General features: G+C 42.8%; 1 pseudogene; it reads right to left on the reverse strand.

Moving 5' to 3' along the window:
• Positions 1-2165: 2165 nt before the first annotated feature.
• On the reverse strand, positions 2166-2669 carry LOC101609968 (annotated as a pseudogene).
• Between the last annotated feature and the right edge of the window lie 8143 nt (positions 2670-10812).

The raw sequence follows: 10812 nt of genomic DNA on the forward strand, positions 1-10812 counted from the left end.
GTGGCATCCACACAATTATTGGTCATTTGTTGTTTTTCTGCAAGTTATATCAGTAGCTTGATCAGGGTGCATTGCTCATAGCTTCATTTTAGTGTTGTGATCCTAATGACTGTTCTATGTTTTGATTAGTGATATTCATTATTGGACTGCATGATATAACTGGATTTCTTGCATTTGATTTTTCATGTTATTTCTTTTGTGCCATGGTCTTCCCATCACAGTATGTGGGCAGGGAAAATAGAACTGTGGTCTAGAGCTCACAGTGGGCTAGGGAAGTGGTGCCTCTTGGTGGAGCTAGCCTGGGATAGCCAACAGGCAAGCAGATGAGTGGTCTTGTGCTAACATGTAGATAGGTAGATCCAATTGAGCTGAAGCACAGTGGGAAGCTGAAGCAGCCTGAGGTAGATGCCAAGCAGTCTGAGTTCTCACTTGGTTGAATGCCAAAGCAGCCTGAGCCCCTGCATGGAGGGGCCCCAAAGATGCCTGAGCTCTCACACAGTGATGTCCCAAAGCTATCTGTGCTCACACTCGGAGGGACACTGAGGCACCAATCACCGAAGCAGCCTAAACTCATGTGTGGCAGAACACTGGGACCCAGAAGCACTCTGAGCTTGCCTGCAACACTTGTAGTCAGTTGGTGTAGCAGACAGGGAAGGGATTGCACCTGAGCTGACACAGGCAGATAGGCAGAGTGAGCCTGATCTCAAGTGGGCAGGGCCTGGGCTCACGTGTGAATGGGTGGTGGCCAGAGGAGTAAGTGAACAAATATGAAGAGCAGGCTATGCTTGCACAAGTGGGGATCAGCAGCATGTGTGTGGTGGGCAAATGGAACAAAGGAGCCTGAGATCCAATGGGTGGAGCCTGCCCAAGGTCATGCATGGGTAGGAGTAGCAGGTTGATCACTCCTGTGCAGTGAGGCAAGTGGAACTATGTTGGCCTGGGACCTCTTTCCTACAGTAAGTGCAGGACTTTCCTGAAGCTGGGACTGTGGGTATGGTGGCCACTGGGGGAACTAGGGGATTGGTGGGCTTCCCGTGAGTGAGGGAATCAGCTTTTTTCCCCCCTCTTGCCTTCCCACAGGCAAGCTATAGAGATTGCTCTCCCCTAAAATGCCCAGTGAACCCTTAATGCCTTGCCTTTCTTTCCCTGGGATGTGCAGCTTAATTAGGCTGTCACCATCTTGGTTGGGAGACCACAGTCATATTCTTAATTCAGGGAACAAACAAATCATATCTTTGAAAAGTAGGTTCCTTCTTCAGTCAACTCTTTCCAAATATTTGCATATCTCTCATTGTCTTTCCTCAGGTATCTTTTCTACTGTTTTAATGTAAAGCAGTTGAACTATGTTCCTTAACATTGCTAGTGTGTTTGACAACATCAGCTTCAGCAACAAAACCAGACTCAGAGCCTGTAATTTTAACTTGTTGGAGGTTTTACAACTTAAAATCTTAAATCTCTCAGTCAAATATCTTTAACCAAGCACATCAGTCTATTACAAATTTAACCTTGCTTAAATTCTCTAGGCCTGGGCAATAGAATGCAGCCAGACCTTGTGCTAGTAGCTCAGTTTCAACAGTCTTCTGCAGTCTTTCCTACCCCTTAGAAAGTTCATAAGCCAACTCTCCAAGTTCAATTTTCTTTGCACTTAGAATTTTTACATTCTTATCAGTACAGTCCATAATACTTGGCTTACCTTTCCAGAAGGTATCTTCAGTTGCAAGAACCAAATCCATGTATGTTCCACCAAAACAAAAGTTCCAGAACAACCAAATCCACATGGTCAGATTAATGTTATCCCACATGTTGATATCAATTTCTTTCTTTTTTTTTTTTTTTTAAGTTCAAGAGATTTTATTGTTTGACTAACTGCACATAGAAACCAGGTAGAGAAGTTCCTAAGAAAATGATACTTCTGATTCACGGTTAGTTGCCCTTTGGTCCTTCATCTTCTAAGCACTTATATACTCTTTAAATGATTCTAGACATTTATTTTGATCACAAATACAATCCAAATGTGAATAAATGAATGCAGTTATCTTTTCTCCCTTCTGTGTCCCTTTAAATAGAAAAAGTGCTGTCTGTTCATGGCCTATTTGGCCACAGTTGTTGCACCCATGGTTTTAAACAAACTATGTCTTGACCTTCAGAAATCCTTGAATTACAGCTCATCTGGTTAAAGAAACCCTGGGAAAGAAGTCCTGTTGATATTGTCAATAGTCTCCAAAAGGTGAGGATGGTAACTGGCTTGAAGGCAACTGGGGGGGGCGGCGGTCTTAAGAAAACTGAGGGCCATTGAGAAACTATGCAGAGGCAAATCTTGTCAACAAGATTCCAGCACCTTCAATTAAAGGTAGAAGAATGCCACCCATTGCAGCTGACCCAACCATGGCCACAGGTCCATTTCTTGCTGCCAGGGTGGCTCCTGTTAAGGCACCACTAGTGATGGAGTTCCAGGGGTCTTCTTTCCCTCTGATGTGAACCACACTACAGTCAATCATGGAAAACAGACCTCCCCAGACTGCAAAGCTACCTCCCAACTGTGGAGCTCTGGTTTTAATAGCTGTCAAACTCCCTCATAGCCTGTGGTTAACTCCCACTGGAGAATTTCAAAAGTCTTTGATCACTTGAAAGATACTACCATCTATGGTACCCATGGTAAAGGCCCCACCACAGTCATCTACAATTCACCAGGGGCACGGCTCTCAGGCATACTCTTCCACCTTGACTCACTCCAGCCAAGCCGATACCAATTTCTGTAGTAGATAGTTTCAGATTTGCTGAGATGAACTTATAAGCCTGGCACAGTTATGGAGAAAGGGATATTTATTGATGCTTAAAGGTCAAGGAGAAATTACATACTGGCAGAAGAAGCTGGCCCTGCTTTCACAGATCCAAGGACACACACACACACACACACACACACACACACTCACACAAAGAGAGAGAGAGAAAAGAAAGAGAGAGAGAGAAAGAAGCCACAAGCTCAAAGCCACACCACATAGCACACTTAAGGAACTCCAGGCAGAAGTCAAGCAATTTGTATATCTTTAGATTGGAATGTCACAATCCACAGCCACACTTTAAGATCTACCTTGTGACACCTCCTCCTGCCAAGTGGCTACAGATCCTAATTACAAACTAATGAAACACTGAATATATTGGGAGCCATCTATTCAAACTATGATAGGTAGGTAGGTAGGTAGATAGATAGATAGATAGATAGATAGATAGATAGATAGATAATGAGAAACAGGATCAGAATACCAAAATGAAGACCTAAGATATGTGACCCTGACCAAGCAATTAGCAGAACTTGCAGAAAACCAATAAAAGACCATCAGTCGTGTGAATGCTGTCCTCACTAGGTGGAATCTAATAGAAAAAAATTAAAAAGGGGGAGAGAAAGAGATTTCATAAGATAGTTAAGTGACCTTAAGGAGAGACAAAAAAAAAGAAAAAAACCAGAAGACCTCAATAATAAGCTGCTTAAGATCAATGAAGACATAAATAAATGCAAAGATGAATTCCAAGAAGCATTAAGAAAATCAGAAAATGCCCTGAAAAGAATACTCAACAGAGGCATGGATACTATACAGAAAAAGGCAATAGAAAATACAAACCAAATCAAACAAGTCCAAACCTCTTTAAAAACTCTCAAGAACAGAGTCAGTCATGTGGATGACATAACCTTAGAACTGGAAGACAGAAGAAATAGTTCACAAGTCTAAAGACATGAATAAATTTTAAAAATTGTGAACCAAACATGAGGGAACTGCAGGATAGCCTTAAACACCCCAACATTCAGATCATGAGTATACCAGAAAGGAAAGAAATTCAGAACAAAGGCATGGAGAACTTATCCAACAAATTATCAAAGAAAACTTTCCCACCCTCTCAAAAAAGTCCAATCCAGATACAAGAAGCTAACAAAAAAGACTGGACAAAAGGAGTCACTCTCCCAGGCATATTATTATTATGACCCTAAACAATGCAAACAAAGAGAAAGTCCTAAAAGTAGCAAGAGAGAAACAACACACTACATATAAAGGTAACCCAGCAGAATTAGCTCAAATTTCTCAACGGAATCTCTGAAAGCCAGAAGGGCCTGGAAGGGAACACTGCAAAGTCTAAGAACTATTGCTCTCAACCCAAACTACTGTACACAGCAAAAGTAACCCACATAATAGATGGTGAAAGAAAAACTTTCCACAATAAGTCAGCTCTCAACTATACGAACAGAAAACCAAACCTACAGAGAATACATCAGGGAATTCTCTACACAGATGAGTCAAATAACCAATCTCAAGAACCTACATGAAGAAGCAGACCACAATTATCAAACCTAGAGAAGGCTCAAAAAACTACAAAGCCCAAGAAAACAACAAGCCCCATAAAGCATCACAGTATGGCATGGATTAAATCAAACCTCACACTTATTGCCCTAAACATTAATGGCCTTAATTCACCAATCAAAAGACATAAGTTAACAAGATGGATCAGAGAAATGGACCCTTCAATTGGCTTTCTTCAAGAAACCCACTTTACCACTAAAGCCATACATACCCTACTCGGGATAAAAGTATGGAAAATGATATTCCAAGCAGACAGAATTAAGAAACAAGCATACCTTGCTATGTTAATATCCCTTAAAATAGACTTCAAACCAAAGTAATCAAAAAAGACAAAGAAGGCCACTTCTTATTCATAAAAGGAATGATCCACCAAGAGGATATCACAGTCATCAATCTATATTCACCACAAACATAGGTACACCACAATTGACAAAACAAAATCTACTTGATAGAAAAAAAAAAAAAGAAATAAACACCAATACCATCGTAGTTGTGGACTTCAATACTGCACTATCATCAATAGACAGAACATCCAAACAGAAAATCAACAGGGAAATAAGAGAGCACAACACCACCATAGACCAAGTTGACATAATGGATATCTACAGAACATCCTACTCAAAATCTACAGAATATACATTCTTCTCAGCAGCCCATGAAAACTTCTCCAAAATAGTTCATATACTAGGCCATAAAGCCTGCCTGCATATATTTAGGAAAATAGGTATAATTTCCTGCATGATATCTGACCACAATGCTGTAAAGCTAGATATTCAACACAAGAGATGTACCAGGAATTCCATCAGTTCCTAGAGACTGAAAAACACACTTTTACAAAATACATAGGTAATGGATGAAATAAAAAATGATCTTGTAAAATTTTTGGAATTTAGTGACAGTGAGAATACATCATACCACACATCCCAACATGCACAAAATCAACTCCAAATGGCTCAAAGACCTCAATATAAGACTTGAAAATCCTCTAATATTGGAAGAAAAATTTGGAGGGATGCTCCATGACATAGTACTGGGGAAAGACTTCCTATAGAAAACTCCAATAGCTCAGGAACTTAAATAATCACTGAATCATTGTGATCTCATGTAGCTGAAAAGTTTTTGCACAGGCAAACATACCATAAGCAGAGCCAATAGATTGCCCACAGAATGGGAGGAAATTACTGTTTGCTATACAACTGACAGAGGCCTAATTTCTAGAATATACAAAGAACCCAGAAACCCAAAAAATAAAAAAAAAAAATCACATAACCCACTCACAAAGTGGGGATGAAAACTAAATAGGGATATTCCACAGGAAGAAATAAAAATGGAAACCACACAACTAAGAAAATGTTTAACATCCCTAACCATCAGGGAAATGCAATTAAAACAACTATGAGATTCCACCTAACACCAGTAAGGTCAGCAAACATTAAAAAAAAAAAAAAAAAAATCAGACTTCTGGTCAAGATGGCGACCGCCTAGCTGCACTACAGATAACAAGGAAAAAAAAAAAGCAAGTATTAGAGGGAAATTAGGAACTTTTTGCAAGAGGGAGGGCACAGATTGGGGTAAAACAGGGAAGCAGACACACCCGCGACCTGCGACCCCTGTACCCCCTGCGACCCGCCTCATCCCAGGGAGGCCCAGCGGGCCGGCTACCCCACGTGCCCCAGTGGCCCCAAGTGCCCCACGACACCCGCGCCCCAACCCCACGCAACCCCTGCCCCACCCCCCACACTCCCCCATGCCCTTCCACCCCCGCGCCACGCCCCCCCCCGCGAGTCCAGAGAGCCCCGCGGTGTCCCGCAGCTTCCTGCGCCACGTCGTGCCTCAGTGTGCACCGTGCCCCCGTGCCCCCCCACCCCCCAACCCCCGTGCTCCCCATCCCCCACACGTGTCCAGGACACCGTGTCCTGCACCCCGGCATGCCCCCACCCGCGCACCTCATGAACCCCCTCCATGCGCCCCATGCCCCCAGTCCCCCACTCGAAACTTGGTGCCCCACACCCCCCCCGTGTGCTCCGTACACACCCCCACACATGCCCCGTGCCACCCTGCGCCCACTGTGCACCCCTTGCCCCCCTGACTGACCGGAGCACCCGACACCCCGCACCCCCCCCGGGTGCCCCCACACGCCCCGCCCTGAGTGCCCGGTGCCCCAGCGTGCCCTGCACCCCCACACTGCATGCCCCATTCACTCCATACACCTCATCACACCCCGCGCCCCCCATCCGCCCCCTCGCCTATGCACCCTCCGCATGCCCCGCATGGCTGTGCTCTGATCGGGCACACACCAGCCATGCCTGCCAGCCTGCTGCACTGCAGCTGAGACCTCCTACCTCACCCTTCTTCTCTGATCCTGCGAGTAGACCAGCCACGTGGAGCTCGGTTCGCAGGACTGTGGGGGCCACCCCTGCTGTGAATAGGCGGTTGCCAGATCCCCTGCTGCTGTACTCACATCACTTGCCGCCAGTCAGCCTCTGCTGTGTCCTGATCCTGTACCAACATCATCTGCCTCTGCACTACAATAGCATGTGCAGTGGGCCCAGTCCCACAGCAAGAGCCACACAAGTCCACACTGAGTCACTAGTGCCAGCGCAGGTGCCATCCCCTACGTGTACATCGCCACCCATCCCCACTCCCCTGAGGCAGGAGAGCACAGACTGTTTACAGACCCCAGTGTACCCAGCCAGAGTTTGGGCAGCTTCAGGGCTTGCTACCTCAGTCCCCTTTCAAGCTCGAAGGCAGGCAGCTTAGGTGCATTACTGGGTGAGAATTCAGGCAACTTTGGTGCCTCTGTCAGGCTATAGATAGGCAGCTCTGGCAAGAGTGAGCAAAAACCCAGGCTGCTTGCAACTGCCCCAGGCTGCCTTGGATTCACATTAAGCTAGATCTCAGGCTGCTCCACCCACCTACCTGCCCATACACAGACATGGGTAGACCACAGTGCAAAAGAAATAACGTGAAAAATAAAATGCAAGAAAATCCAGACAGATCACCCAGTCCAACAAGGATTACATCTAACAAAAACATAGAAGAGTGTTTAGGATCAGAACACCAAGCGGAAGCAATGAACAATGCAACCCTGACCAAACTACTGCTACAACTGGCAAGAAAGCTAGAAAGGACAGAAAATTGTGTAGATGCTACAATCACTAAGCTACAGCAATATGATAAGACACTGGAAGGAATTCAAATGGAGCTAAGAGAGTTGAGGGAGAGTGAAAAAAAAGAGGACCTTAAAAATCAGCTAGCCACACTAAATGAAAACATAAAGAAATGCAAGGATGATTTCCAAGAATCATCAAGAAAATCAGAAAATGAGACAAAAGGGAGCTGGAAAGAGCGATGGAAGTGATACATAGGAAAGTAGTAGAAAATGCAAACTTAATTGAACAAGTCCAAAACTCAATAGAGGCTCTCAAAAATAAAGTCAGTGCAGTGGAAGATAGAAATTCTGATCTGGAAGACAGGATGGAAGAAACACTTCGAGAGTCCAAAAATTTCAGTAAGTTCAAAAGTTCCTGTGAACAGAACATGAGAGAATTGTGGGATACACTTAAACGTCCTAATATCAGAATCATTGGAATACCAGAAGGAGAAGAATTTCAGACCTAAGGCATGGAGAAATTATTTAACACAATAATAGAAGAAAACTTCCCCCGTCTCGTAAAAGAAAGGCCCATCAAGATTCAAGAAGCAAACAGAACTCCTAACCAACTAGACCAAAGGAGAAACTCTCCAAGACATATTATCATTAAGACTCTAAACATTGACACCAAGGAAAAAATCCTAAAGGCAGCTAGGTAAAAACAGCACAACACTTTCAAAGGAAACCCCATCAGAATTACTTCAGATTTCTCAATGGAAACCCTGAAAGCTAGAAGGGCCTGGAATGAAACTCTCCAAAATCTAAGAAACTATGGCTTCCAACCCAAACTACTCTACCCGGCAAAAGTCTCCCTTATAATAGATGATGAAAGGAAAACTTTCTATGACAAAACTCAGCTTTACAATTATATGAACACAAAACCAAACCTACAGAAAGTACTCCAGGAAATTCTCCACAGAGAAGAAACAAATAACCAAACACAAATGCCTACAAGAAGTAAATCACAGCAACCAAACAGAGTAGATAGAGAAAAAAAAAAATTAAATTCCATGGAAATGCCAACACACCTCTACCAAAACAACATGACAGGGATCAAATCAAATCTCACAGTCATCACCCTAAACATTAATGGCCTGAATTCACCCATCACGAGACACAAGCTAACAGGGTGGATCAAAAAATTAGACCCCTCATTCTGCTGCCTTCAAGAAACCCACCATACCACTAAAGACAGAAACCTCCTTAGGGTGAAAGGGTGGAAAACATATTCCAAGCAAATGGAAATAAGAAACAAGCAGGTGTAGCAAAATTAATATCAGATAAAGTTGACTTCAAACCAAAAATAATTTAAAAAGACAAAGAAGGCTACTTCCTACTTTTAAAGGGAACAATCCATCAAGAGGATAATACAATCATAAATCTGTATGCACCAAACACAGGGGCACCACAGTTCATAAAACAAAACCTACTTCACAATAAAACAGAAATAACCACCAACACCATCATAGCTGGGGACTTTAACACACCATTATCAGTAATAGACAGATCATCCAAACAGAAGCTCAACAGGGAAGTAAGAAAGCTCAACAAAACCATGGAGCACTTAGACCTAACAGACATCTACAGAACTTTCCATCCCAAATCCACAGACTACACATTCTTCTCAGCAGCACATGGAACATTCTCTAAAATAGACCATATACTGTGTCAGAAAGACAGCCTCCACATATTTAGGAAAATCGACACAATTCCCTGCATGATATCAGATCATAATGCTATATTCCTAGAAATCAACAACAACAAAAAAAAACCAACAAGAACCCCAACAGCAATTGGAAACTGAATAGCACACTCTTAAACAATAAATGTATAGTGGATGAAATAAAAAATGAAATTACAAAATTCCTGGAATTGAATGACAATGAGAACACATCATACCAAAACTTATGGGACACAATGAAGGCAGTCCTCAGGGGAAAATTCATAGCACTCAATGCCTTCATAAAAAAGACAGAAAGATCCCAAATCAACAACGTAACCATCCACCTAAAGGCACTGGAAAAACAAGAAAAATCCAACCCAAAGAGCTCCAGAAGGAAAGAAATAATTAAAATCAGAGCAGAAATTAATGAATTGGAAACCAAGGAAACAATTAAGGCAATTGACAAAACAAAGAGCTGATTCTTTGAAAAAATAAACAAGATTGACAAACCTCTGGCCAATTTGATCAAGCAAAAAAAGGAGCATCTCCAAAGTAACAAAATTCAAAATGAAAAAGGAGAGATCACAACAGACAATAGTGAAATTGGGAGTCATCAGGACTTATTTCAAAAACCTCTACTCCACAAAACTGGAAAATGTGGAGGAGATGGATAAATTCCTGGATGCATATCATCTACCAAAGCAAAACTCAGAGCAGATCAACCACCTCAATGAACCCATCACACTCATGGTGATTGAAAAAGTAATCAAAAACCTCCCAAAAAAGAAGAGCCCAGGACCCGATGGATTCCCAGCCGAATTATATCAAACCTTCATGGAAGAACTCAAGCCAATCTTCCTAAAACTGTGCCACACAATTGAAGAACAGGGAAAGCTACCCAACTCCTTCTATGAAGCTAGAATCACCCTAATCCCAAAACCAGGCAGAGATGACACAAGAAAAGAAAACTGTTGGCCTATTTCGCTAAAGACATAGATGCAAAGATCCTCAACAAAATACTAGCAAACTGAATCCAACAAAACATCAAAAGCATTATCCACCTTGACCAAGTGGGATTTATCCTAGGAACACAAGGGTGATTCAACATATGAAAATCATTCAATGTAATACACCACATAAACAAGCTTAAACATAAAAACCACATGATCATTTTGATAGATGCAGAAAAGGCCTTTGACAAGATAAAACATCACTTCAAAGGGTGGAAAGCAGTAATCCGGACCCAAACGGCAATGGTACCATAAAATTCTACGTCCTAAAAGACAGACCAAATGGCTGAACCTTCACTAGACCCTTACAGGAAACACCTGGGAACCACAAGACACTGGAGAGGGTAGGATCAAGACTGACCTAAATATCCTACATCTTCCCTCCCTACCTCTCTCCCTTTCCCCTCTATTTCTCTCCTCTCTACCTCTTGTATATTAGTTATGTTTTTCCTCAATTTCTTAGTGGACACTGACCTGTAACCCCCACTTCCAGCTTGGCCCACCATCCACAATGAGCTTTTGATCAGAGAAACCTATAAGGTTTCCCAAAACAATGACAGACTTCTGTCAGAGTACTTGATGACCCACCAAAGGCCAGTGGTCAGACCCTATTGCTGAAGACTCCATACGCAG

The sequence above is a fragment of the Jaculus jaculus genome, chromosome 9, assembly GCF_020740685.1.
Source record: "Jaculus jaculus isolate mJacJac1 chromosome 9, mJacJac1.mat.Y.cur, whole genome shotgun sequence".
Taxonomy (NCBI): Eukaryota; Metazoa; Chordata; class Mammalia; order Rodentia; family Dipodidae; genus Jaculus; species Jaculus jaculus.